Source organism: Mus musculus, chromosome 9 (assembly GCF_000001635.26).
Source record: "Mus musculus strain C57BL/6J chromosome 9, GRCm38.p6 C57BL/6J".
NCBI lineage: Eukaryota > Metazoa > Chordata > Mammalia > Rodentia > Muridae > Mus > Mus musculus.
In genome coordinates, this window is record NC_000075.6 from 76,872,816 (window position 1) to 76,900,523 (window position 27,708).

Consider the following 27,708-nt stretch of genomic DNA (forward strand, 5'->3'; position numbering starts at 1 on the left):
CTGAGCATGGTTAGACATTCCTCTTCCTTGCTTCCTCTGCTCTTTCCTTCTCTTGCACCTCCTGTGAATGATGGATCTCACACCTCTCCTGTTTCCTTGCATGCTGTAGGTGATCAATCTTATTGCCTCCTTGTTTACTCTTGTGTTTTATTTTGAGCAGATAAATTAAAGGGTGAAAATACCAATTCCACATAAAGCATACATTGGTTTTGCTAATATAAATTATTTTTTCTGGTCATCTACTTCACTAATTGACAAACTATGGCTCAAGGACCAAAAATAGCAGAATGTTTCATTTTCAAAATGAATTTCTATTTCCATACAGCCATGCTCATTTGCTTCTGTGTTATATGTGATTGCTTCAATGTTAAAGCAGCAGGATTGAATAGTTGCAACCATATCTTTATGGTGCTGAAATCACATGATATGTAATAATAAATACAAGTTATTTGCAGAAAACATAAAAAGTCCTTAACTCAAGTCATCCAAACCATGTTTTGTTGGTACACATCTTTAATCCCAGCACTTGGAAGACAGAAGCAGGTAGATCTCTGTGATTTCTTCATAGAGAAACAGTGTCTCAGAACAACATAAACAATACAAACAAGCAAAAAACAACCAAGATGGAATGGGAGAGATGCTTACTGCCATCGCAGAGGACCTTGGTTCAGTTCCCAGCATCCATATATTTGCTCACAACCACCTATAACTCATTCTATGGAATATGATGCCCTCTTCTGGCTTTTGTAAGCAACAGACGTAAGTGCAGTATACAGTACTGGATCTCCCGATAGAACTATGTCCAATTTTCTGAGGAACCGCCAGACTGATTTCTAGAGTGGTTGTACCAGCTTGCAGTCCCACCAGCAATGAAGGAGTGTTCTTTCTCCACATCCTTGCCCGCATCTGCTGTCACCTGAGTTTTTAATCTAGCCATTCTGACTGGTATGAGGTGGAATCTCAGGGTTATTTTGATTTGCATTTCCCTGATGATTAAGGATACAGGCAAAACACTCATACACATAAAATAAAAATAATAAATCTTTCAAAAAGCTGTTTTATTCTTTCATATAAAGGCCATCGATGTCTACATGCTTATTTTGCCTTCAGCATTACTGAATTCCCTTACACTCTAAATTTTCATCATGGGTTGTTTGTGGTCTTCCCTTCTCCCTGGAGGCTGTTGGCCACTGATTCTTAAGGACAAAGGGAGCAGAAGAAAAGGTTGGGGCGGGGGGGGGGGGTTCTGCATGGATTGACTGCCAAAATCAGAGAGGTCAACTTTATTTGGGGTGAACGAGAACTATATAGATCTTGAAGAGCGGGTAAGAACTTCCAGGGTGGAAATTGACTAATGTAGGAATGCTTCATTTACATGAAGAGAAATTCCAAGAATGATTCTATCTATCATTCAGCAGGAAAAGCTGAGGGAGACTTAATGTGCTGAATCATGCAGCACTTGATGGAAGCTCCGTACAGGGTCATCCTCCAGAAACGATCAGGCAACTGTGCTAGGAGACACTCTCCAGACAAGATCAGGCAGAGAAAAAGAAGCCCTGCTCAGAAAGGGAGTCCTCCAATTTGTGACAAGCTCTGAGAGCTTATCTGAACATGGTGGACTATGACCTTAATAGCAGTCTTCCAACAGCTGTTGAGTTATCTAAGTATATAGCAATACCACCTAGAATGGGATATACTTTTTGACCTATCTGTTTTAACTGTATTAAATGTCACCAGTATAGTATTGAACGGTAGGATATATAATACTTAGTAGCAAGTATAATTCTGGAGTTTCTACACTAAGTAATATGCTGGCGATAATATCAATAATTTTATTGAAAGTTAATATTTTTGAAGTTAAGAAAATGATGGACCTAAAGTATTATGTTAAGTGAAATAAGCCACTTTAAACTACGCAAAGTTGTTATAAAAATGACTAATAATGGCAAGTTTTGGTGTGAGCAGTTATTGAGAACTAGGATTAATGAACCTTTTGTGATGTACAGATAGTAAATACTTTACCTTGTATGGGTTGTGTAGTTTCTGTCACAAGAACTCTAATCTGCTTTTGTAATTCAAAAGCAAGAAATTAAAGAACTTGCTGTATAAACTGGGTTTAATTTCTGACTCAGTGTAAAAAGCCTGGGTGTAATAGCACACATCTGTAGTCAGCTCCAGAACTATGGTGAGCTTTGAGATGAAGACAGAGGACTCACCCTGGAGCTCCTGGGCCAGCAAGCCCGAGGTTATGCTGGGTGGCAGAGCTGGAGACCCCTCCTCACTCGGTTTTCCACTCTTGACACTTTTTGTTTGTTTCCCAAAGTCTCTGTTTCCTTGCTTAATTTTTCATACGTGCTGGGAATTTTCTCATCCACATCCCTGATGTGTCTTGTCCTCACTGCTGATTTTAAGCTTCAGGTCCTGGGTTTAATTCATTGTGTGTTTCAATCACCTTTTAGATCCTTGAGCATTTTTGTCAGTAAACTTGAAATCCTGACTTGGCATTTTTTCTGTTTCAGTTTTGATCCCATGAGTCGTAGTTATAATCTTTTAAAGAAGGCGCACTGCCTTGCTTTTCTGTGGTTGCTGCATTCTTGCACTGTGATCTGAACATCTTTGAACAGCTTGCTACTGAAGCTTCCACTCACAGACCACACACAGAGTAAAAATCAAACTGCTGTAGCAGCACCGACATTAAACTAGGCCACACACACACACATACAGACACACAGACACACACAGGCACACACAGGCACACACATACATATCACATACACACGCATACACATACACACATGCACACATACACTTAAAATCAGTTAAATTCATGAAAGTTTCACTAATAATCATAAAAAACTGTAGAAATAGTGTAGATATGACATAAAGTTTAAAATTATTTTTGACCACAAATATATGTACCATATTATATATATAACATATATATTTATATATGTATTTTATTTATATGTAATATAAAATAAAATTTAAAATATATGTATTCTATGTTTTATATATGTATATGTGTTTATGTGATAGGTGTATAGGTATATAGGTGTATAGGTATATAGGCACATAGGCACATAGGTACATATGTATATGTGTATGTGTATGTGTATGTGTATGTGTATGTGTATGTGTATGTGTATGTGTATGTGTATGTGTATGTGTATGTGTATGTGTATGTGTATGTATGGAGGAGGGAGTAGAAAAGAATGTAGTCACTTTGTTCGGAAATATCCAGGTGTGTTTGCTATGTATGCTGTGATGGAAGGAGAGGTGAAGTGATATTGCCTCAGACTATGTCCTCGAATTCCGCAGAGGAGAAAAATGCCACTTTCATTTCTGCTTTTTGGGATTGTTGATTGCCACGTATTAACAAAAAAACAGAAGCATGAAAAGCGACATGCCCAGCACGTTAGTGAATGTGATGAGCTAGAAGTCCGTGATCATCCTAACCAGCTCCACTAGGCTCTGACTCTATCATTGCACAAGCTCTGACGTTTAAATTATTTAAAGCATTTGTGGAAATGGCAAGCAAATGAGATAAAAGAAGATGGTGAGAAGTAGAGATGAGGGGAGGCTTAACGTGAAGAGACGGAAAGAATTTTGTTTTTAGGAAGAGGAAATGGAGGGAAGAAAACACTAAAATTATTTCTCAGTAGAGGAAATGCTCAAAGACAAAATTAGATGAATGTAAGAAGAGGAATTTTAAAGAGCATGTATATTTTAAGAATAAATAAGCTGGTGTCAAAATACTATTAAAAGTATATCATAGGGAAAGAAGGAAAATGTGCAGAGATAGAAAAGAAAAGAGAGACAAAAGGCGCTTTGACACAAAATCTGTAAACTCATGTTTCCATTGTTTGTTGTTTTCTTGTTTTTGTTTTGTTTTGCTTTGTTCTTTTCTACATACAGTTGTCTAATCTGTATTGGACAAGTGTCTGCTGTCCACCAGAGCTGTCTTCAGCGTGGTAGTTTTTGTGTTTCCCATACCTGAGGTATCTGCTGAGCACATACCCCTGTGGTGGCTAATGCCCTATCTAGGGATCTGACCGGGAAACTCTAAGTGCTTTGTTAATATGGAATGCTCTCACAACATCAAGATCCATACTGGAAGAGGACCTATCTTAGGTGTTTCCGGAGGTACTTGGTGTTAATCGCCCTGCTAGAGGGATCAGTCTGGATGCTAGTAAGTTCTGACTCTGCAGTGATCAACAGCAGGCAAATAGCTCTAAAGGCACCCACTCACAGCAAACCCAGAGTTTTAAGACTCCAAGGATAGACTCAGCTGATGGGACCCACTCCTGACCATCAAAGGTAGGGCTCTGAAGAGTTTCCTTGACTGAGCTACCATCTCCTACCCCACTCCCTTTGAATTGTTAGTGTTCAACTCTCGTCCTTTTCTATAACTCTCTCCAAAAGACTCTGCACACCCTGGAGCTATGGCAGGCCAAAATGAGGGTCCTATCCTGAGATTCCTAGGGCAATTCAATTTTGAACAGTAGATTCAGTCATCTTCTGTATCGAAAACACTTTTGTCTGCGCCCAACAAAAGTGATTTCCTCTACTGCCTATCCATCCTCAAGAGGAATCATTGTGTCATCAAAACCCACAACTGGATCTGAAGCTGATGAGGGTCATAGGCTTATCGTCAGGCTAAACAAGTCAGTGATTCACCTGTGGAAGATGCTCAGATTCTCCTCCCCACACAGAAGCCCCGTGTAGCTGGAGCCATGCTTGACTTATTTCTCATATAAGTTGGTTCCTTTCAGGTGGCCTCTTACCATCATTGTAAATTTCTACAGCCTGTCCTCTCTTTAACTTTGTAACAGAGCTCCCTCTTTCCATTTCTTATTCTCTCTTTTATAGTCACTCACCAAAAAGCAGTTCCTAGCCTACCACTTGTCCCAGGAGTCCTTAAGATATAAAATTACGCTAGAATATGTTTTAGAATACTTCACTCTGGGTCAACTTTCATTTGTAAAACTCAACTCAAAATTCTGGTTTCTTTCTGGATGCTTTTTGTTTTAAATACGTGTTATGTTTCATTCTTTTGATCCCGTGTGTGCGCGTGTGCGTGCGTGTGTGTGTGTGTGTGTGTATTAATTGATTGTTCATGGCTGTCTTTAATTATTTTCTTTATGATTATTTGCTTTTTTCCTCTATCTCAGCCCCATTCTCTTGAAAAATTTATGCTTTTCTCCCTCAAGTACTTCTTTGAGATATTCACATACAATGAAATATGCCCATAATATTCAGATATGTGTATCCTTTACGCAGTCCATTTTTTAAGCTTACTGAATTACAAAACCCAAGCAAACCATGTTTTCTGGAAAGCTGTGAAGTACGAAAAGGCTCTGGAGCTCACAACAACATGGAAAGCCAGGAGTTTTGGGCCACTATGCCAGTCTGCTATGGGCACCTTCCAGAGCACCCTGAATATTTGACTCACTATAGCACAGCCCCACTGAAATCCTAATCCTGAGACCTAGAGCTGTTTCATCGCTAAAGTAGTGGCTGCTTTAGATCATCCTAACAAAGCTGCAAATTACCTCCACAAAGAGCTAGCATAGTCATTAAGGAAATAACATGTATACACAAGGCTACAAAGTGTGTGTGTGTGTGTGTGTGTGTGTGTGTGTGTGTGTGTGTGTGTGTTTCATTTATAATTGGTTTTCAGGAGAAAACCACAACTGCATGCATTCCCTTCACCCAGCCCTCATCCTGGATCTCCACAGATATAAAGCTTTATTTCAAAGCTCCATATCTGATGAGCAAAAGAGAGAGCTATCAAGGTGTCCCTACCAAATCCCGCACATGTTACAGAATGACAGGAGTTTTCAATGTAAGTTCACACTAAAATAAAAGAGGTTTATAATTAACTGCAAATGGCTTTGCTGAAGTCCTATCAGCAAACTGCTTTCTTCTCATGTTGCCTTTAGCTCCATTTCCTGCAGTGATCTTCCTTTTCCATCTCCCCCTTTGACTAAACCTGTGTGTGTTTGGGGCTTCTGGGTCTGTGATAGGCCTGTTACACCTCAATGCACATTAGGGAGCCTCCAGATTGCTTTGATGCTGGATTTTTAGTCACTTATCCTGAAGCATTTGCTTCCATTAGCAAGCACTTCTTTAGAAATATTAGGCTGTTTCTAGTCATTTTCCTGATGGTAGGTACTCTCAACGTATCTTGTTACACAGAACTTAAATATCTGGTTTCTTTCCTTCCTTCCTTTCCCATATTTCTTTTTTCCTCTTAATTCCTGCTGTCTGGAAACTACCATCATGAACCATGGAAATTCTTCATGGCTAAAATGAAACAAAATCACACCAATATGGCCGTTTCTGTAAGCATGACCACAAGTGCATTCCCCCACCTTTAAGCATAAAGGTTCCATGTTCGGTATTTTTACTGTTAGTCTGTTTCATTAATGAAGTACTTGGAATATTAAATAAACGTCATTTCCAGAGTGCTATCTTTTTTCCTATCAGAGTACCTGAATTGGGTCTTTGCATAATTCACTCCCCTAGCTACTGTGGCCTTTTGATTTTTCATGTGTATCTTCAAAAGTTCCCATGTCACATCTACAATGGATGAGAGAAGTGCAGAGTACCATGTCCAATATTTAGGAGAAGCTCAGTGATTGCACACAGAAGTGATGAATGGATAAATGAGCATGTATATACTTCAGTGGCATATTCAACTGTATTTCAGAATTACGGTTTTTACCATATCCTATACAACTTCTTTTTAGAATTTTATAAGCACAGTAAGTTAGAATGTTAGGAATTTTTCTAGCCAGACTCAGTGCTTTCCCTTTATTTTCTGAGTCATGCTAGAACACTTGACATGGAACAGAACACACTATCCTTCAATGTGGGGAATAAAGCTGACAGCACACTGTACGCCCTTTGCCTGGTAAATGTGCTCCAAATGGAGTTCAAGAGTCTCTCATTCTGGTTTACTACCCATTCCCTGATTTTCAAGTGCACTGGATTCCTTATGCGTAGCCTCACTGCTTTTTAATGTACAGTCAGAATTGGAGATGAACCAGTATTCCTCAGGGAGGCTGCTTCCAGACAAACACTGGCAAATTCCTCCAAATGAAGACACCAAATTAAATCTAAAGCACTAATTCAACAAAGATACAAATATATAATAATATATGTTAAATATCCTTCTAATTAAGGATATATATTTATGAATATAAATTATGTATATAAATAACAGTTGATATTACAATATATAAATGTAAATTATCAAAATCCTAATTACATGGTATACTGGTCTTTCATGTCTTTCAGACATCAAAACTAGTCAAAACATCAAAACTAATTTCATGTTTTTCAGACATCAAAACTAATTTTGTATATAATTTTTAAAAGAATGTATAAATTCAAGATCTTCCAGATCTTCTGTGTGTTCTAGATATTTTATATACTAACATACAAGTCAGAAGTTCCTATTAAATTTTATTGAACTGTGGCCTATAAAACTACTTCAATATTTAGAAAAAGTGGTTTTCTTCCAATGGACTCTAATTCTGGGCATGTGATCAATTTCTAGAGGCTGAGTTATCATTGGGAGCCACCTGGAACTAAGAGTAAACATTGGGAGCCACCTGGAACTAAGAGTAAACATAAAAGCTTCCTAGTGTATATATGTCTTTATCTGCATACCTAGCCTAAATTCCATTACATATGTTAAAATACTACACACGGAAAAATGAAAACTTTATTTATAATAGATACTCGTGAATATATAAAGTACTAGGGACATTCAATATTTTTCATATAGTCTAAAATTATAAATACGGGTATAGATAGTAATACATACAAACAATTTTAGTAATCAAGCAACTTCTAAAATGGTAACATCACTCCTCTATTAATTATAAACATCAATGGTAGATCTTGCACAAAACGAGATGGTGATTTGTACACCTGCACATATGTGTTCATGTATGTTTTCCCTAAAGTCAAGTTACTCTCATTTTCAAAGATCAAAGGTGTTTCTCTGACTTTACCTCATGGAGCAGTAGATAATTTGGAGCACTAGACTTCCCTACTTTTCAATGATCTACTACAAAACCTCACTCTATAGAGTTACCAAAAGATTGATAACAATTCAATGAGAGAAATTTTTTCCCAACAACAAGGCCAAAATCTCTTCCTATTTGGATTCAGACCACAGATGTAGTCAAGAATCTGTAATCTATAGGCAAACTGATAGACATTAGGATGAGTTATACTCATACATTGAAGTTATTTCTGCATGCAAAAACTGCTTTGTTTCTATGACTTGTGTTTTACATATGCTTTCCATTTTGCTACACATAATCTGAGCTTTTTCAAAAACCATGAACATCTCGTGAACTAAAGGACTTTGCAAATCAAAACTAAAATTGACATAGATTTGATCTTACAGACTTTTTGGTAAGAGAAATGAGCTTATTCTGTTAGAGCTATGGAAACTGCTTTACATTACTACATTACATGCAGCAAAATCTAATTCCAACCAAATGCAGTCCACTCAAGTAAGAGCCCAGCTTGATATGGCCCTGGCCAAATGGATCCCAAAAGCCTCTCCTCTCTTCTTGGAACTACCCAGATTAATCCACAGTGCATTCTCTCCAAAAGACAGGTTCTCTCTCTCTCTCTCTCTCTCTCTCTCTCTCTCTCTCTCTCTCTCTCTCTCTCTCTCTCTCCTCTCTCTACTTCCCTCCCTACCTCTCTCTCCTCTTCTCTCTCCCCTCTCCCCCTCCCTCTCCCTCCCCTGTCTGTCTCCACTATCTCACCTCCATCTCCTCTTCCTCTTCCTCCTTCTCCTTCTTCTTCCTCTCTCTCACTCTCCTTTTATTGAGGCATCTATTGAAATTTTGTTTTCTTAGTGCCTTTTCCTGTTTCCAGACCATAATCATGAATGTCCACCCCCTTTCTCTTTCCTGTGTTGTTTTCTTAGACATTTTCGCAATCCATTTGTTACCCATTTGTGTTTGCCCATTGGATGCTCTCTCTCTAGGATGTAAGTTCTTTGACTTTGGGTGTCTTTTAACTCACTTCAGTGCCTTCTCTCTTGGCTTTCAGGAGTTGAATGAAGTGAAATGAGTGACTGTAAGGTTCTTTTTAGCACAACCACATGACTGGGAGCCTGAAAGTATTGTGGAGTTTGTGGTTTCTGACAATTAGAAAGACACATTTTGTGAAGAGAAAAAAAAAATGTTAAAACTGTTCCTTCCTGCCAAGCCATCATGGAGGCTGAATCATTTCCTTCTAAACAAAGCAGCGAGCTTGGGGTGGGGGGAAGCTGATAAATATCAGAAATCCCACAGAGTGAAATGTCATTGCTAAGAAATAACAGCTCTGCTGGCAGTAGTCAACAATGTTTTCTTAGAAAAAGAAACTATTTCAAATTTCAGTGTATATTTAGAAAATAGTTTAGACATTTATTATAAATTTAGACTTGGAACTGTCTTTCCATAGATATTTCTCTGAGAATCAGAGTCAAGATGTCTGTTTATTATCATCATATTTGATGGTAATGCAGTCAGGCTTCAAAAAACCTCACTTATTTTATTAGAGTCATAGAAGCCAAGTTATTATATGTAGTGTGTAGTTATTTGGTATCTATAAAGACTAGAGAGTTTTTAAAATGGAGTTTATGAATAATTGATAAAGTAGGGACAAAGTAAGTACTTTATAAATCAGAAGGGCAGCAGAGTGGTGACTTATATCTGTAATTTCTGTTCTCAAGAGACTGAAGCAGAAGGAAGAGAGTTCAAGCACACCCTGAGCTATACATTAAGTGCAAGGCCAGAGACAAGACCTTGTCTCACATAAATAAGGCCTCAGATCAGGACCATACAATAAAACATTTAGTGTTCTCTTTTACTTTAACTAAATTATTTTGATAGATTATTTTGTATTAGAAAGTAGAATGAACTTAAAATTAATCTAAGAAATATATAGGATGCAATAAGAAAATCAGGTCACAGAAGATTAATTAAAGTAGAAGAAAAACGGAATATAATGTGTCCTATTTAGGGTTCTTATTGCAGCGATGAAACACCATGAAGAAAATTGGACATAGTACTACGGGAGGATCCAGCAATACCTCTCCTGGGCATATATCCAGAAGATGTCCCAACCGGTAAGAAGGACACATGCTCCACTATGTTCATAGCAGCCTTATTTATAATAGCCAGAAGCTGGAAAGAACCCAGATGCCCATCAACAGAGGAATGGATACAGAAAATGTGGTACATTTACACAATGGAGTACTACTCAGCTATTAAAAAGAATGAATTTATGAAATTCCGAGCCAAATGGATGGACCTGGAGGGCATCATCCTGAGTGAAGTAACACATTCACGAAGGAACTCACACAATATGTACTCACTGATAAGTGGATATTAGCCCCAAACCTAGGATACCCAAGATATAAGATACAATTTCCTAAACACATGAAACTCAAGAAGAATGAAGACTGAAGTGTGGACACTATGCCCCTCCTTAGAATTGGGAACAAAACACCCATGGAAGGAGTTACAGAGACAAATTTTGGAGCTGTGAGGAAAGGATGGACCATCTAGTGATTGCCATATCCAGGGATCCATCCCATAATTAGCTTCCAAACGCTGACACCATTGCATACACTAGCAAGATTTTATCGAAAGGACCCAGATGTAGCTGTCTCTTGTGAGACTATGCCGGGGCCTAGCAAACACAGAAGTGGATGCTCACAGTCAGCTAATGGATGGATCACAGGGCCCTCAATGGAGGAGCTAGAGAAATTACCCAAGGAGCTAAGGGGATCTGCAACCCTATAGGTGGAACAACATTATGAACTAACCAATAGCCCGGAGCTCTTGACTCTAGCTGCATATGTATCAAAAGATGGCCTAGTCGGCCATCACTGGAAAGAGAGGCCCATTGGACACGCAAACTTTATATGCCCCAGTACAGGGGAACGCCAGGGCCAAAAAAATGGGAATGGGTGGGTAGGGAAGTGGGGGGGAGAGTATGGGGGGCTTTTGGGATAGCATTGGAAATGTAATTGAGGAAAATATGTAATAAAAATATTTATAAAAATAAAAATAAAAAAAATAGGATAAGGAGGAAAGGTTTTATTCAGCCTATGCTTCCAAAACTCAGTTCATCAATCAAAGGAAGTCAGCACAGGAACTCATGCGGAGCAGGAGCCTGGATCCAGGAGTTGATGCAGATGCCATGGAGGGGTGCTGTTTACTGCCTTGCTCTCCATGGCTTGATCAGCCTGCTTTCTTATTCAACTGAGGATCACCAGCCTAGGGATGGCACCACCCATAATGGGCTGACCCCTCCCCCCATAAAAAGACTAAACAAGGAAATGTTCTACAGGATTGCCTACAGCCTGATCTTTCTTATGGAGGCATTTTCTCAGCTAAGTCCTTTTTGGTGACTCTAGTTTGTGTCAATTTGACACAAAACTAACCAGTACATTATGAGAGGTATACTAAGGAAATTCTACCATATAATATGTTAAATACAAGTGAAGGTAAATAGTTAAGTTAACAGATTGCTAAATAAAAGTATGGTGTTTTCAGTATAGGAACAAAATTATTAAAAAAACTTATTGCAATACTCATGAATTAAATAAATATGAGGTTGTTGTCAGATAATTAAGGAAAAGAAGAGATTATCAATGCAATGCTACAAGCTAAATATTATCTGTGATTGTAATCCTAGCATTCTTGGGCAAAAAGAAAGAGGATTGTAAGTCCATTGCCTGAGCTATATATACATAGAAAGACTGCCTCAAAAGCAAGTAAATACAAAAACCACCATCACCAAAAACTTGTAGCAGGTGCTATTTGGATGATAAGGCTTATAAATAGATAGAAGATAGATGAGCTCTACCTATTTTCCTAAGATTCTCGACTTTTCTTTCACTCATTAACAATATCCCTTGGGATCATAGATTCTAACCAGTAGTAGTCCTATCATCTACTGGAACCCACATGAAGAGAGGCACAGCCATTCATACTGAAAGACATATAAAAAGAGTTGGACCATACTCTTCTTCTCTCTATGGGAAGTGAATCTTTCCTTATTAATTTCCTTGGTTTCCTTTTTATTTATGTTAATAAAGAGGAAATGAGAGCCATGTTTTAGATACAGGATGCAAGGTGAAAACTTGCTTTGCTTTGCTTCGCTGTCTTGGAGGATTCAGCTCATAGAGGACCAGTTTTGTTGTTTATGGCATGAGGTGACACACCATAGCACAGCAAAAGCAAGCTGCCCCCTCTGGTGAGGAATATGAATGAGTCCAGATCCCTTCCAGGGTATGTTCACAGGGCCGAATTTTCTTCCACTGATTCCTCCTGTCCCACAGATGGTTATAACGATAGGTTATCTGGAGTTAGTTTAATTGTATGTTCACTTAGCAGAGAAATAGTAGTAGGTTTCCGCCAAGGTTCTATAATCTATCTGGATAAAAGTTCATGACCCAATAATTGAGTCCAGTATGGGTTTCATCTTGTGGAGCAGGCCTTAAATCTAATTAAAAAGTAGTTGGTTACTCCCATAACCCTTAGCCACTATTGCACCATAAGCATGTCTTGTCTAGAAGCCACCACCTCCTCATTCATAGTCTTTTAAGTATAGGGCTTGTGGTATAGATACAGCAGTTAAGGCTGGTCACTCTGCTATCACTTGTTCTCTGCATTTGCCTGATTGGGGATCTCTATCACAGCTTTTATACATTACAAAAGGAAGCATCTTCAAAGAGGAGTGAGATCTACACTTATCTGTGGGTACAAGAAAGAAGATCTTAAAAATACTTAGAAACGACACTGATGTAGGAAAATGGCAGAAGTAGATTCTTTTCTAGGCTCTATGCCCTCGTCAACTACAGATCATTCTCTAGGTTTCATACCAGGCATAGTGTCCTCCACTTGTGTGTTCCTTGAAGTTCAATTAGACAGACGCTGGTTACCCACCAAATTTTAAGTACCATCATTGTCATTGTACCAGTCAGGATATCTTTCAAGGTCATTGTTGTTTTAAAGGCTTTCCAGGTGGGCAAGTCTGCTGTTTTCTTTTCTCCATGGACTCTTCTGATACTAAGAAAAGTAGCCCTCAGGGAAAAGGAGTTGAGATCAACTTGGAGAAATCAATTTGTTTTTCCAAATTCCGTGTTTTAAATTTGATGTCTCCTGCATAAGTGCCTTACCTTCACTGTCTGGGAAGCATCCAAGGACAATGGAAAGTGTTCATATTGTTGTCCCTCAGATTTCCCTGATCAATACCTCAAAGGGAGATTTCCCATGTCTGAAACCCAAGTTTTTATTAGTATACAGTTCTGGAGGGGGAAAAGCAGGCATCAGTATCCTGTTTGGCATAACCTCAGTACATTTGTTATTATTATTATTATCATCATCATTATATTTATAGTGTATATGTATTTTAAGAGGTGTTTAAAAATAACATTTCTAAGTGTTTTTTTAAACACCCTTAGTTTTATATATCTGTCCTTCTGGTCTCTCCATCTGTGTTACTCCCTCCCTGTCCTCAGTTAGCGTTCCTGCTGTGTTTCTCCTGCCCCCTCCTGGCTGCTGCATCTTCTTCTTTTTTTTTTTTTAATTTTTTATTAGGTATTTAGCTCATTTACATTTCCAATGCTATACCAAAAGTCCCCCATACCCACCCACCCCCACTCCCCTACCCACCAACTCCCCCTTTTTGGCCCTGGCGTTCCCCTGTACTGGGGCATATAAATTTTGCGTGTCCAATGGGCCTCTCTTTCCAGTGATGGCCGACCAGGCCATCTTTTGATACATATGTAGCTAGAGTCAAGAGCTCCGGGGTACTGGTTAGTTCATAATGTTGTTCCACCTATAGGGTTGCAGATCCCTTTAGCTCCTTGGGTACTTTCTCTAGCTCCTCCATTGGGAGCCCTGTGATCCATCCATTAGCTGACTGTGAGCATCCACTTCTGTGTTTGCTAGGCCCCGGCATAGTCTCACAAGAGACAGCTACATCTGGGTCCTTTCGATAAAATCTTGCTAGTGTATGCAATGGTGTCAGCGTTTGGATGCTGATTATGGGGTGGATCCCTGGATATGGCAGTCTCTACATGGTCCATGCTGCATCTTCTTGTCAAGCTTTCTAGAGCGCCTTTTCTCTACTCTCTCAATTCCCCCTTTCCACTTCCCTTCCTTTCTATGGTTGCTTCAGATTAAGTACCCACATTGGAAGTTTTAGAGCTAGAAGCCACAAATAAAATAGGATGTGGACGTTTGTCATCTCTCCAGATCTGAATTGCCTCACCCAGCAGTTCCTTCCATTCCTTTACCTGAAAAATTCATAATTTCTTTTTTTCTTTCCAGCTAAATAGAATTACATTATTTGTATGTGCCACATATTGTCCATTTGTCAGTTGACTGACGTCTAGATTGTTTCCATTTCCTAGTTAGTGTGAATAGTCTAATACTGAACATTGCTGAGCAAGTATATCTGTAGTGGGATATCAAGTCCTTTGCATATATGTCACAGAGCAGTAGAGCTAGGTCATAGGATAGATGTACTTTTACCTTGTTGAGAATTCTTCACAATGACTTCCATGTGGCTACAACAGTTTGCAACCTGACGAACAATGAATGAAGCTCTCCTTCACACACACCCTTACAAGTATTTGATTCTGTTGCTTTCTGCATCTTAGCCATTCCAGGTGAATTAGATGACATCTCAAAGTCATTTAAATTTGCATTTCCCTGATGGCTAAAGTGTTTGAAGACTTTAAGAATATGTTTCTTAACCATTTTATTTCTTCCTTTGAGAATTCTGTTCAGATTCATATGCCACCCTTCCCCTTTAGATTTAGTCATCTCTTTTCACGAGTCTTTAATTTTTTTTTTAGTTCTTTGTGTAGTGTTGAGGAGCATTCAGCACCTTGTTTATTCCAAGTTTTTGTTTGTTTGTTGGTTGGTTGGTTGATTATTAAAGTTATAGTGAATGATATCTGTTCTTACTGAAATTTTCTTATCAAATTTATTATCAGTATATAGAAAGGTTACTGGGTTTTGCATATTGATTTTGTATTTTGCTATTTTTCTGAAAAATTTCACCTGATCTAGAATCTTCTTTATGATTAAGATCATGTTGTCTACCAATGCAGATACTGCAGCTTCTTCCTGTTTTACAGCTACCCTTTTGGATTCTGGCTCTGTCTAATCTTAATATCTTAAGCAGTATTTTGAAAATAACATAGATTGGGAATTCGTGGCCCTGATTTTAACCCTAATATTGCTAACTTTCGGGTTATTTAATATTTAGCATAATGCTGGCTATACATAGTCAAAATTATAGCATTTTTTAAATTTGTTTACCAGCTTCCATTTGGCTTTAATGAAAACTGAATATTGAACTTTGTCACGGTTTTTCTATATTTATTAGGGTGATTTCTGTCCTCTAATTTATATGCTATAATACATGTATTGATTTACATATGTTGAGTCTGGTCTTTGCATCCCTGGAATGAAATCAACTTGATTGTGGTATGTGATCGCTTTAATGTATTTTTTTAAAATTATGTTTGCAAATATTTTATTTTTGTGTCTATATTCATCAGGAAAATTGATTTTCCTTTTTTCTATTTTTTATGTTCTTGTTTTTTTTTTTTTTTTTTTTTTATAGTAGAGCAATTCTAGCTGTTTGGAATGAGCTAGCTCATGGCTCTTCCATTACTGCTTTATGTAACAGTTTGGAAAATATTGGCTTTGGATGTTTCTTAAAGATTTGGTGGATTTTGGCAGAATCCATACAGTTTTGACTTTCCATTGTTATAAGATGTGTTTATCCTGAGTGAGGTAACCCAATCACAAAAGAACTCAAATGATATGTACTCACTGATAAGTGGATATTAGCCCAGAAACTTAGAATACACAAGATATAAGTTACAATTTGCAAAACACATGAATCTCAAGAAGAACGAACACCAAAGTGTGGACACTTTGCCCCTTCTTAGAATTGGGAACAAAACACCCATGGAAGGAGTTATAGAGACGAAGTTTGGAGCTGAGACAAAAGGATGGACCATCTAGAGACTGCCATATCCAGGGATCCATCCCATAATCAGCCTCCAAACGCTGACACCATTGCATACACTAGCAAGATTGTGCTGATAGGACCCTGATATAGCTGTCTCTAGTGAGACTACGCCAGAGCCTAGCAAACCCAGAAGTGGATGCTCACAGTCAGCTATTGGATGGAACACAGGGCCCCCAATGGAGGAGCTAGAGAAAATACCCAAGGAGCTAAAGGGATCTGCAACCCTATAGGTGGAACAACATTACGAACTAACCAGTACCCCAGAACTCTTGACTCTAGCTGCATATGTATCAAAAGATAGCCCAGTAGGCCATCACTGGAAAGAGAGGCCCATTGGACTTGCAAACTTTATATGCCCCAGTACAGGGGAATGCCAGGGCCAAAAATTGGGAGTGGGTGGGTAGGGGAGTGGGGGGGAGGGTATGGGGGACTTTTGGGATAGCATTGGAAATGTAAATGAGGAAAATACCTAATTAAAAAAATAAGATGTGCTTCATACTCCTAATTTAATTTTGATACATTACACACACTAGAGAATTTATCTGGTATTTGGCAATTTAAATGTTCATTACATTCACTAGAACAATTTAATGGAATCTTTCATAAGAACATCTTTTTGTTCTTCAATGTTATTAATTTGAAATTCCTTTGCCTGGTTTGACTAGGTGTTTGTTAGTTTCATTGCTCACTTTACAGGGCCAACTTTTTCTTTATTTAATTTTTGGTTCTTTCAGATTCACTTGCATTCATTTCTGCCCTCTTGCGTAGCAGGTCTGGCTCTCTAGTCATTTTGTGTTTAACTCCTACTTGTTTTTCTTAAGCCTTGAAATGATTCATTAACTTATTTATGCAAAATCTTCAAAACTTTGTAAGTTCTCTTCATAATTATTATTACATGTGCTTCCATATGTTGGTTATCTCTGTGTGAATACAGGTATGTAAATGGAGGTCAGAAGACAACTTTAGGGTTCCTTTTCTCCATCATGGGACCTAGAAATTATATCTGTGTTGTCAGGTCTGTATGGCATTTTACCTGCTGAGCTGTCTTGCAGATCAGCACAAACTGTAATAATCTGCCTTCTCTGAGTTGTCTTAGCTGTATCCCACTGTTCCTGATAATTTAAGACATGTGATTCATTTGCTTTGTTTAATCCTATCTCTGATTTCCTTGGAGGCCACTATTATTCAACATTATATTGTTAAGGCTACTACTATTTTTCTATGTACTGGGTTTTTTCTGGTTTATTTCTAAAGTTTCCCACTCCTATATGCTAAGTAACAGAACTGTTTTAGCTTTGTTCTGTGTGTGTGTGTGTGTGTGTGTGTGTGTGTGTGTGTGTGTGTGTGTGTGCTTGTGTGTGTATTCATGTGTGTGCATGCATGAGTGTGTTTTTTTGTGTGTGTGTGTGTATTTTGTTGCCCAGCATTTCCTCTATACTTACAGAGTATTCTATTATGATCTTTGTAAATTTATGGTGCTCCGAAGAGGGTATGGGTTTGTTGTTTGTTTTAGATTCTGACTTTCCTTCACTAGCCAAAGAATACTTGTCTAACATCTTATTCAAGGGCAGAATTTAATTTAACTACAGCAGAAATGGAAATCAAAGTCATATAATAGCAATGTAATAAGGAGAAAACAAACCTAGTCATAGCTCTTTTTTCACTTTCTTAAAGGTGCTGGATTAAAATGATCACTGGTTACAAGGCCCCCAAAGAACCCAGGAAGCCAGTGATGGTGGCTCATTTTTGTTCTTGTTACAGAAGAGAATGTTGCATGCTTTACATTTACTCAATTGAAGACAAACAAATGTAAACTAAAATTAAAGTGATGTCATTTAAGGATAGCAAAATAACACTCTGCTAAGCAGGATAAATTGCAACTTAAAATTTAGAGCAAATTGCTCTTTTTGGCTACGTAGATTGTTAAACTAATATTCCTGTGTGCTGGAAGACTCTCAGCACCAGAGAGGTCACTTCCCTCCGTCTGTGAGTATAAAATCAATGCATCAGACTTCCGGCTTCTCAGCCTCCTCGCTGCTTATTCAGTTGTCTTCCCCAAATGTGCCCAGAGAATGGATGAGATTTGCTTCTCTCTACCTAGTCCTACTTGTATTAAAATCATGGAATCTGTTTGATAGTTAAAGGAATACATCTGTGGCTCAGCAGATAACAATTTTTAAGCAAATCTTGCTATTATTAGATTAGCCAGTTACGGAGCTATATTTAGTCCTTAACGGTGAAACAGTGCTATCTGCTTTAATGAGTATTCTGCTTTAAAGCCCTACTTTCTGAAGATGTAGTAGTGTTAATCAAGCAGCTATTCTTGCTCTCTCATCAGGTAGATAGTAAGTGGAATCATTTATAAATGCAAATCTTGGCCTTCAGTCCAGTCCAGAATCAGCTCCACAAAATGAGCTCACCAAACAATATTTTAATGACATTTCTAGGTAATTTTACTGAATACCAGTATTTTACCCTCAATGCCAAAACCACAAGACAGTCTTGTAAAGGGGCAATCCTTCATAAAGGTGAGCTCCTTGATGCATCTTTGGCAAGGAATGTTTAGTTTTCTATGTGACTTAGCAACTTAATTCCTAAATGAAGTTATATGGGATGTTTTACATGAAAGGACAAATGATACACCATAATATGAGAGCATATTCATATCCCAGTGATAAGCAGTAAGAGGATAAATATCTTCTGGCAAATGAAAGAGGTAGATTTTAGTTGAAAGCGTTTTGTTTTTTATTGCATTAATCTACAGCCTAAATCTACTTCAGAAATGACAGTGTAAATTCTGGTTAGTGTTTTTATTTTACTAAAAGAGGAACTGTCACAAGAGGGATTTTCTTTAGAGGATTTATAATAGTAATTTATGATTTATAATCTCGGTTTGGCCTTCCCATATGAGTAGCCTCATTTGATAACACAAGTTAAAGTACTTTCTTGGGAATCAGAAAGCATTTTTACATAGTTCTATTGAATCCATGGCTTTGGCTTTGAAATATAATTTACTTTATATATAAAATGAGCGTATGTCATTTTTTAAAGTTGATATTGATTGACTAGAAGTGTTTAATGAGAAAGGTCTCACTGGCATTCAAGTATTCATTCACAGCAACATCTCCAAGGCATTAAAATGAATATTTTAATAAGTCAAGGCCATGGTTCTGTTTCATAGATGATATAAAATGGATTGAATGTTTTATTGGACTGTGCTCTATCTGGTTGAGCATGACTGTAAATGGGAAGTAGTTCTCTGTCTTTGTTAGTGCTATATCAAAAGGCCTTTCTTGAACAATATAAAGTCTTCCCTACTTCCTTACATAATATGAAAACTCTCCACTGTTAATTCGCCTTCACAATATACTTGCCTACGTTTCTTATCAAACCAAAGGACGCAGAGCAAAAGAACACTTTTTTCATGAATGGCAAATGAGAATTAAATAGTGAGCAAAGATAAAGGGGAATAGGAAAAGTAGAGGGACAAACCTCAAAAACACAAGTCACTAGGTCTCAATAGAAATCACCTTAGAATCTTCTTACCATGAACTAAAAGAAGCAAGAGCTTATACAGTTCCCAGCCTTGCAAAGCTCTGAAATCAGAAGATGAGCAGGGGCTATGCAGAAAATAGAATTAGAATAACTTGATAATTGAGAAGCAGGAAGACAAGCAAACTCTTTTTCATCAAGTCACTTCCCTGCACTGGGGTCTGAAGAATGTCATTATATCCCTACACTATTGCATGTATTTCCATCAGACTGTGAATGCATTTCAAGGAGATGCCTAAGTAGTTCAGTTACTATTTTACTCTTACAGCACACTTATTTGGACATTTTCTATTGACAACTGCATTGGAAGAGGTAAGGAAATCTTTTAAAGACTTTCATTAGAATTTCATTACAAGTAAAATCAAGGTTATTGATTTATTGAATCTGAATTAAGTTAGCAGTTAACAAAAACACAACAGAAATTTACTCAAAATATATTATATTCAAACTCTTCAACCAAAATATCGGAATTATTCTGGCATGCTAGTGGCTTACCATCATAACTCTTTGGACATTAATTTTGCTTTTTAAAAAACATCATTAATAATAATTATCACATATAAATGAAAGTGGCTTGCTTTAATTAACAGCTTAACAGAAAAAACTATTTACATGCTAAGTCTCACAAAAAGCAATTTACAGTTGTAAAACCATTGACAGCATAACAGTGTACCATTTTATTTATTTAAGAAAGACTTTCAATAATACTACAGAGGTCAAAATAGATCATGCATATGTTAACTATGAAAAAAAAATACCACCGTGTAGGAAACATTGCTTGACATACTTGAGTTCCTTTGGGAAACCTTCCTTTTTAAAAAAATTCTACTGTTGAGCTGGGCGTGGTGGCACACGCCTTTAATCCCAGTACTCGGGAGGCAGAGCCAGGTGGATTTCTGAGTTCGAGGCCAGCCTGGTCTACAAAGTGAGTTCCAGGACAGCCAGGGCTATACAGAGAAACCCTGTCTCAAAAATCGATCAATCAATCAATCAATCAACCAATCAATCAATCTATCTATCTACTGTTAAGTTACCTCAAGACCCACCTCAAGACACCACTCCTGGGCATATACCCAAAAGATGCTCTACAATTCGACAAAGACAATTGCTTAACGATGGTCATAACAGCTTTATTTGTAATAGCCAGAAACAGGAAACAACCTAGATGTCCCTCAACTGAAGAATGGATAAAGAAAATGTGTAACAAATGACCACAAACCTAATGAGTTAAAACAGCTTTCATTTTATCATGCCCAAAGACCAGCAGTGTATGATTTACCTGTGTCTTCTCCCAGTGTTAATTTAGACTAAAACTAAAGACTGTAGGGTGGAGCCTCTTATTACCTTTAGAGCCCACTTTAAAGCAGATTCAAGTTATTGGTCCAATTTGCATTTTGGAGTTTACAGAACTGAGACTCTTAGTTCCTACACACAACCCTCATAACACAGGCAGCAGCCAAGTGTTCTTTTCTTCATGAGTAGCAGAAGAGGGTTGCTCTAAACTGTCTACTCTTTTCTTGGGCTCAGGGTATAAGCCTTTTAAGCTAAGTGACACTTAAGATATTCTCTCTTTATGTTTACTCCAAGTTAATTGATTGAGGACTTATATGGAATCCTGAAAGTCTTTCACCTGTGTCTTATTTTTGGAACAAGTTTCAGGTTCTATCTATACCAATAAGGCTGGATGATGTCAGCATGTCTATCAAGACAGCTGGACAAACAGGGTACAGCTTATAAACCTTCCTGTTATGTTTAATTAACAACAGGATGTATTTCTGTGAATTAATTTTAAAGCATAATTATATAAAGTATTTGGACTACTGTACAATGCCTAATGAATATGTATTACTATATTTATTTTGACAGTAACTTTTAATTAACTGCAAAGGGGGTATTAGTGAGTCAGCTGTAACTTGACATGGAACTGGATATGGGCACGCACATTATGTTATTCACCACAGCCCATGTATATCTTGCTATGTGCATTCAATTAGCTTGGCTAGATGTAATGGATCCAGATGTCAAATTTTCAAAGAACTATTGTAATGCTCTACAATGCTGCATGGTCTACCATATTTCAAATATACAATTCTCCTGAGTATTAAGTTAGTATGTGTATTTTGAGGGAAGAGGGGTAGGTTATACACAGCTTTTCCTATGCTCCATATCAGTATTCTCATTGCTTGGAAAGGAAAAAAGAATTCTTTCCAAGTAAGTAACTGGCCATATGAATAGCAGAGTGTTTCATTAACCAAAGAAAGCATGCTAAAGACAGCCTTGCCTGATATTCTGCGTGTTTTCCTGTCCTTCATTTCCCCCAGAAAGTTTAGTCCAGCCATCATAAAATACCTTCTTTTTAGCAGGAACATAATAAGCAAATTATGGCTTAATTATTTGCTGTGAAAAGTAAATAGCCTTTTTAATTAGTTAGTTAATTAATTAATTTTTACTCAATTCCTAATGATTACATTTAGATAGAAGTAAGGCTAACACCTTGACATTATCTGAACTTAGTACAAACAATGCTTAAAAACCAATTCACTTATTTATTTTTCTATACTTTGACCAGCTTAACTCTGTACTTCCTAGAGACTTACAGGAATAAGTAATTAATGGGGCATAACAAAACACAGCCCATATTTTGTTTTTAATAGTGTTATGAAAAAAATCTCATTAATTCTCTGAAAAGAGTTGAACTGAGTAATCTTTCCTCTTCCCTCCCTTTTTTTTTCCTTTTACATTTTTTCCTCTTTACCTTACCTTACCTTATCTTCCATTTTAATTCTTATCTGTATGAGTCTTCATTGTCAGGATACCAGCAGTCCAGTTCAGCAGTGTCACCAAGCACTACTCAGCAGAGGCAGCATGATCCAGCAGAAACAGTCAGTCCTCTGCCAAATTGGCATGAGATAGTGGGAGCAACCAGAACTAGCTGAATACCAGAAGTTCTCTGCCATGCCTCTCTCAATGAAATGAAGATCAGTGAAGAACAACGAAGCCTTGCAAAGCTAGCTATGTAAGTGCTCCATCACTGTCTGTTGGGTCCTACTTATGCCCCTAGAGAGGTTCCAGGGTCTTTGGGGCACGGTTTGTGTGGCCATGTACCATTGGTTAGGGCAGAGGTGTTGGAAGATGCTTCATCTGCGTACTCAGGGGTCGCAGTTTTGGGAAGGGGGTGGAAGGAACATTACAAGGTCAAACAAGGAGTGAAGCCTGATAACTGTCAGGGCAATACATTCTTACTAGTGTTGATTATGAAGCAACCCCACTTCATGGCAACAGGTTGGGAATGGGGAGGGAGCTAACTCCTGCCTTCTTCATTGGAGATATCCGGTGTTGAAGCTCTCCTTGACCTTTTTCTCCACAGTCCTAGGCCATTACAGTCTCACAGTTTGTCTCTCTGAGTCTGGATCACCTCTCTCTGAACTATTGTTTCCAGCTCCATTTATTTACTACATATTTTACAGTTACATGTCTCTTAATAGCTGTCTAACAATTCTACTGTGAAAATATACCATATATTCATCACCTAGTCATCAGTTGATTGACATTTAGATTACTTCCATTCCTGGCTCTCATGATCACATCAGGAATGAAGATGGGTAAAATGGCATCTTTGTAGCAAGATATAATCTTCTTGTCATGTGCCAAAGAGTCATATATCTGAGTCATGTTGTAGATCTCATTTTTTTTTTTGAAGAACATCCCAACTCATTTCCACATTTGTTGTACCAAGTCTGCCTTCAACCACCCCTGAATAGGTATTCCCCTATACCCACATCCATGTCGGCATTTGGAGGCATTTTCTTTAAATCTTATCCATTATGCCTGAGGTATGGTGAGCTCTCAAATAGTTTTAATTTGTCATTTCCCCAATGTTTTTAATGTTGACCACTTCCTTATGTTTGTATTTCATTTTCTGAGAACTCCTGCTTAGCTCTAAGTCACATTTTAAATGGGATTGGGTGTGATTTTTTTATGTTTAGTGTTTCACTATTTTATATACTCTAAATACAACCCCCCCCCCAGTTATACACATTTTCCCCATTCCATACACTGCCTCTACACTAAAATAACCCTGCCCTTTGGTGTACAGAAGCTTTTTGGTTTAATGAGGTCCCATTAGTCATTAGACTTAAGGTTAATGATGTTTGGGTCATGGTCAGGATTTTTTTCCTATGCCAGTGAGTTAAAGCACATTCCAAACTTTATCCTCTCTCACATTTCTTCTTCAACATAGTACTTAAATCTTAGCTTGAGCAATAAATTAAGTGGAGGGAATAAAGATGATACAAATAGGAATGGAAGAAATCAAAATATCTTTATTTGCAGACGGTATGACTGTACACATAAAAGACCCTAAAGACCTCATCAGGAAAGTCTTACAGCTGATAAAAGTATTAAGCCAAGTAACAGGATACAAAACTAACTCAGAAATCAGAAGATATGTACATGACAAACATACTGTAAAAGAACTCAGGAGGACGATAGCATTCACGAAATCAGGGAAACACTGATACTCACGACAGCCTCAAAAATAAATCATGGAAACAGTAACACTCAAAAAAACCCTGAAAAGTATATCTTGGAGTAAATAACCAAGGAAGTGAAAATTAAATCTTTAAGAAACTGGAGAAAGAAGTTGAAGGAGACATCCAAACTCTCCACCGTGCCGGATCCTTGACATTTCTATTCAGGGTCTAGCTGGAGGAGTCTGCCTTATCCTCCTGTCCACATGGCCTCCCTCACCCCCAAGATGTGGCTTTGATCCTTATCTAGTGATCCACCGTACTCTAGCAGCAGAGGCATGTGCCTCTATCCACCTCTTGGGCTCCACCAGTACCCACCTTGCCTGTCCTCAACATATAGGCCAGTCCTCTGCTGCATCCAACCTGGGTGGAGACCTTGCCTCATGTTACATGACAACTAATTATAAATAATTGTATCTAGTGATTTCTAAACTCGTTAAAATATTTTTTCTATTGAAGCATTGTAGAAAAGGTAAAAAGTCTCTCATTCCCTACCTCCTTTAGGAAAAGAATCCCAGCAGAAACCATGAGACCTGCACAGGTTCAAACCAGACAAGGTCCCAGCACTGAGACAGGGATAGAGAGTCCCACCCTTAACCAACAAACTATCTGGAACCAATACACACTTGCAAAGGAAAAATCAATACGTAAAAATCAGTTTTCTCCGGTGGAATTTCACTGGGCATAGCAGCTACACTTCAGGACAGGCTCCATGCCCAGGAATAGTTGGCCAACATAAAATGAACCCCTGAGAGTTTGTGGATGATTTGTTTCATTCTCTCTCTCTCTCTCTCTCTCTCTCTCTCTCTCTCTCTCTCTCTTCCTAGCACTTTCAGTCTTCCCTGGCTTTTGTTTCTTTTGATTTTTGTTTTTGTGTTGTTTTTATTCAAATCAAACAAAGAAAACAAGGAGTTGGTTGGGTGGGAGGGGATGGGGGAAGTAACTAGGCCTTGGGAAAGGGGAAGGAGAACATCCAAAATATATCGAATGAAAAAAAATAGTAATAAAAAAAGTTCCAGACAGTATTTTGCAATGGCAGTTTTTATTACTTGAAAACTTACATAATAATTTTTATTATCTTTGAATAACCTTAAGCACTAAGATATTTTTTATTTAACTGGGGAAGACCAATAAATCACTGTGTGGCAGATTCTATTTGGCATCACAAACCTTTCTTATGTTCCTTGCTAAATCACTGACTGAGGGCTCTCTGAATTGCCATGAAAGGAAAATGAACTCAGCTAGTTTAAATCTTTGTAAAGATTAAAAGGCTGCAAGGAAATTTGCCAGAATATTAGTTCCCACTGAATGCAAGATTATTGACATGTTTATTCTACGCTTTTGTGAATTTTTATAATGTTCTGTGACTTCTACTACATTTCTGTTCAGTGGAAAGTTCTTTTCTCTGGTACATATACTTCCAGCATCAACAATATAGTGAGCAAGAATAATTGTAAGTAGCCGAAATTGTAACAAGACACTGGACAGAAAACCATTGATATGTTTGTTGGTGGCAGTCATCTCTAGTTAAATATGGATTTTTTTCCTTTACACCTATTTTTTCTTTATTATGATCTTTAATGATTGTGGATTAACTTTCTTACACTAAATAATGAGTCATCATTATATTTTTAATTATATTTTCTCATTCTTCTTAGTTCTTTGATAATTTTGTACAATGTATTTTGACCACATTAACATTCTCTCTCACTCCTCAAATCCACCCATCCTTCCCTACCCAGACAACTTTGTTTCTTATTTTTTAAACCCATTAAGTCCAATTTATGTTTTTTATATTATTCTTGGTTATGTGACCTCCCACTGGAGCATAATCCTTTTACCAGGGGCTTTCATCTTAAAGAAAATAGACCCTACCTCTACCAGCAACTATCAGTTTCCAATATCTCTTCAGCTATTTCATGAATGCCCTGGCAACCACTGAGAATTCTCATGTTCACCAGCCCTGATGAGTCCTTGTAGGCATTCACCACTTCTGGTCCTAATAATCTTTAGGCCCACCTCTTCTGAAATAATCTTCAACCTTGTGAAAACAGGGTGTGAATACATACATCCTATTTCAGGCTAAACATTTATTCTCTTTTATTTTCTGACTCTTCAACAGTTAAGGAGTCTCTGTATTCATCTCTATCTGTTAGAAATAGAAGCTTCTCTGAGGAGGGTTCAGGGATGCACTACTCCATGGATATAACAATAAAAGTAGAATTTTGTTTAATACTGTGTCTATTAGCAAAATAGTAGTAATGGACTCTACCTTAAGACTTACCAGCTGCATAGAGACATGTTCTTGGCCCAATAACAGTACCAAAACACATTTCATCTCATGGAGTATGCCTTAAACCCAATTAAAAAGTGGTGGAGTATTCCATGATGTTCATACTACTATTCCACCAGTGGGCATGTTTTGTCAAGCTGGCCATTATTGTCATTTTACTAACTACAATAGATTTATAGCTAGTTAAGACCTTCCTCCCCTGGTAACAGGCATAGCATGCTCTACCACCAATAGTGATGAAACTTCTAGGTGAGTACCAGCTATATCTCCATGTTCTCTGACTCACTTAGGTATGCAATATATTTAGTAAATAGGGTCCTAGTATCAAGGTATGGAGGTAACCAAAAGCCTGTAATGTTTGTGTATTGATGAGACATCATTGGCCAAAACTCCAACAACAGTAACTTATTCCTGACACTGAACTTTTACTTGTTAACCCATGTATAGGCTTATATTTTTCAAAACCTACTTTATTTACTCAACCTCCCTTCTAGCCCACTGACCATAGTTAGGGAAGAAAGAAGGTTAATAGGAAAGGGGAATTGTTTACCTGTTTAGAAGTAGCTCCTTGTGGGTGATTCCACTCTTCATTGTCAGGATACCAGCAGTCCAGTTCAATAGCAAACACCAAACATGAATTAGTAGCAGTGGTAAGATCCAGCAGAAACACCAAGGCTCCACTGAATCGGAATGAATCAACAGAAGTGGCTAGAATCAATCAACAGGAATACAATGAGAAGTTCTTTGGCACATTTCTTTCTACAAAGTGAAGACCATCAAAGACCCGTGAAAATCAATGGAAATCAGCAAAGACCACTGAAGCATTGCATGGTGTTGGAATGCAAGATCGTCTTCTCACTGTTTGTGAGGTTACATTTATATATTCTTTCTAAACATCACATGTTCTCTCAAGTGTCTGTTTTCAGCAAAACATAATATGCCCTCTCACAAGAAAGCTTCCAGAAAACCATCATGTGACACATTAAGTCATTAAGGAAAAAAGAACAACCCCTACTGAACCTCAGTAAACCCAATGCTGAAAGAAAAATCATTGAATAATTTTTTTTTAACTTCTAACAAAAGATTGATCCAGATTCTTTTGTTCCAAAGGGGTGGGGCATGATTTTTTATATAATGTGGATGAGAAAAGTAAATAACTTTTTTTCCTGTAATTTTTTACCTTCCTGAGTAACTATGAGAAATAAAAAATACCACAGATTATACTTCATAATATCACAAGCAAACATA

The 27,708-nt window shown here is 37.7% G+C and overlaps 1 pseudogene; it reads right to left on the minus strand.

The window, feature by feature from the left end:
- Positions 1-3,336: 3,336 nt before the first annotated feature.
- Positions 3,337-3,450, minus strand: Gm34210 (annotated as a pseudogene).
- Positions 3,451-27,708: the final 24,258 nt, after the last annotated feature.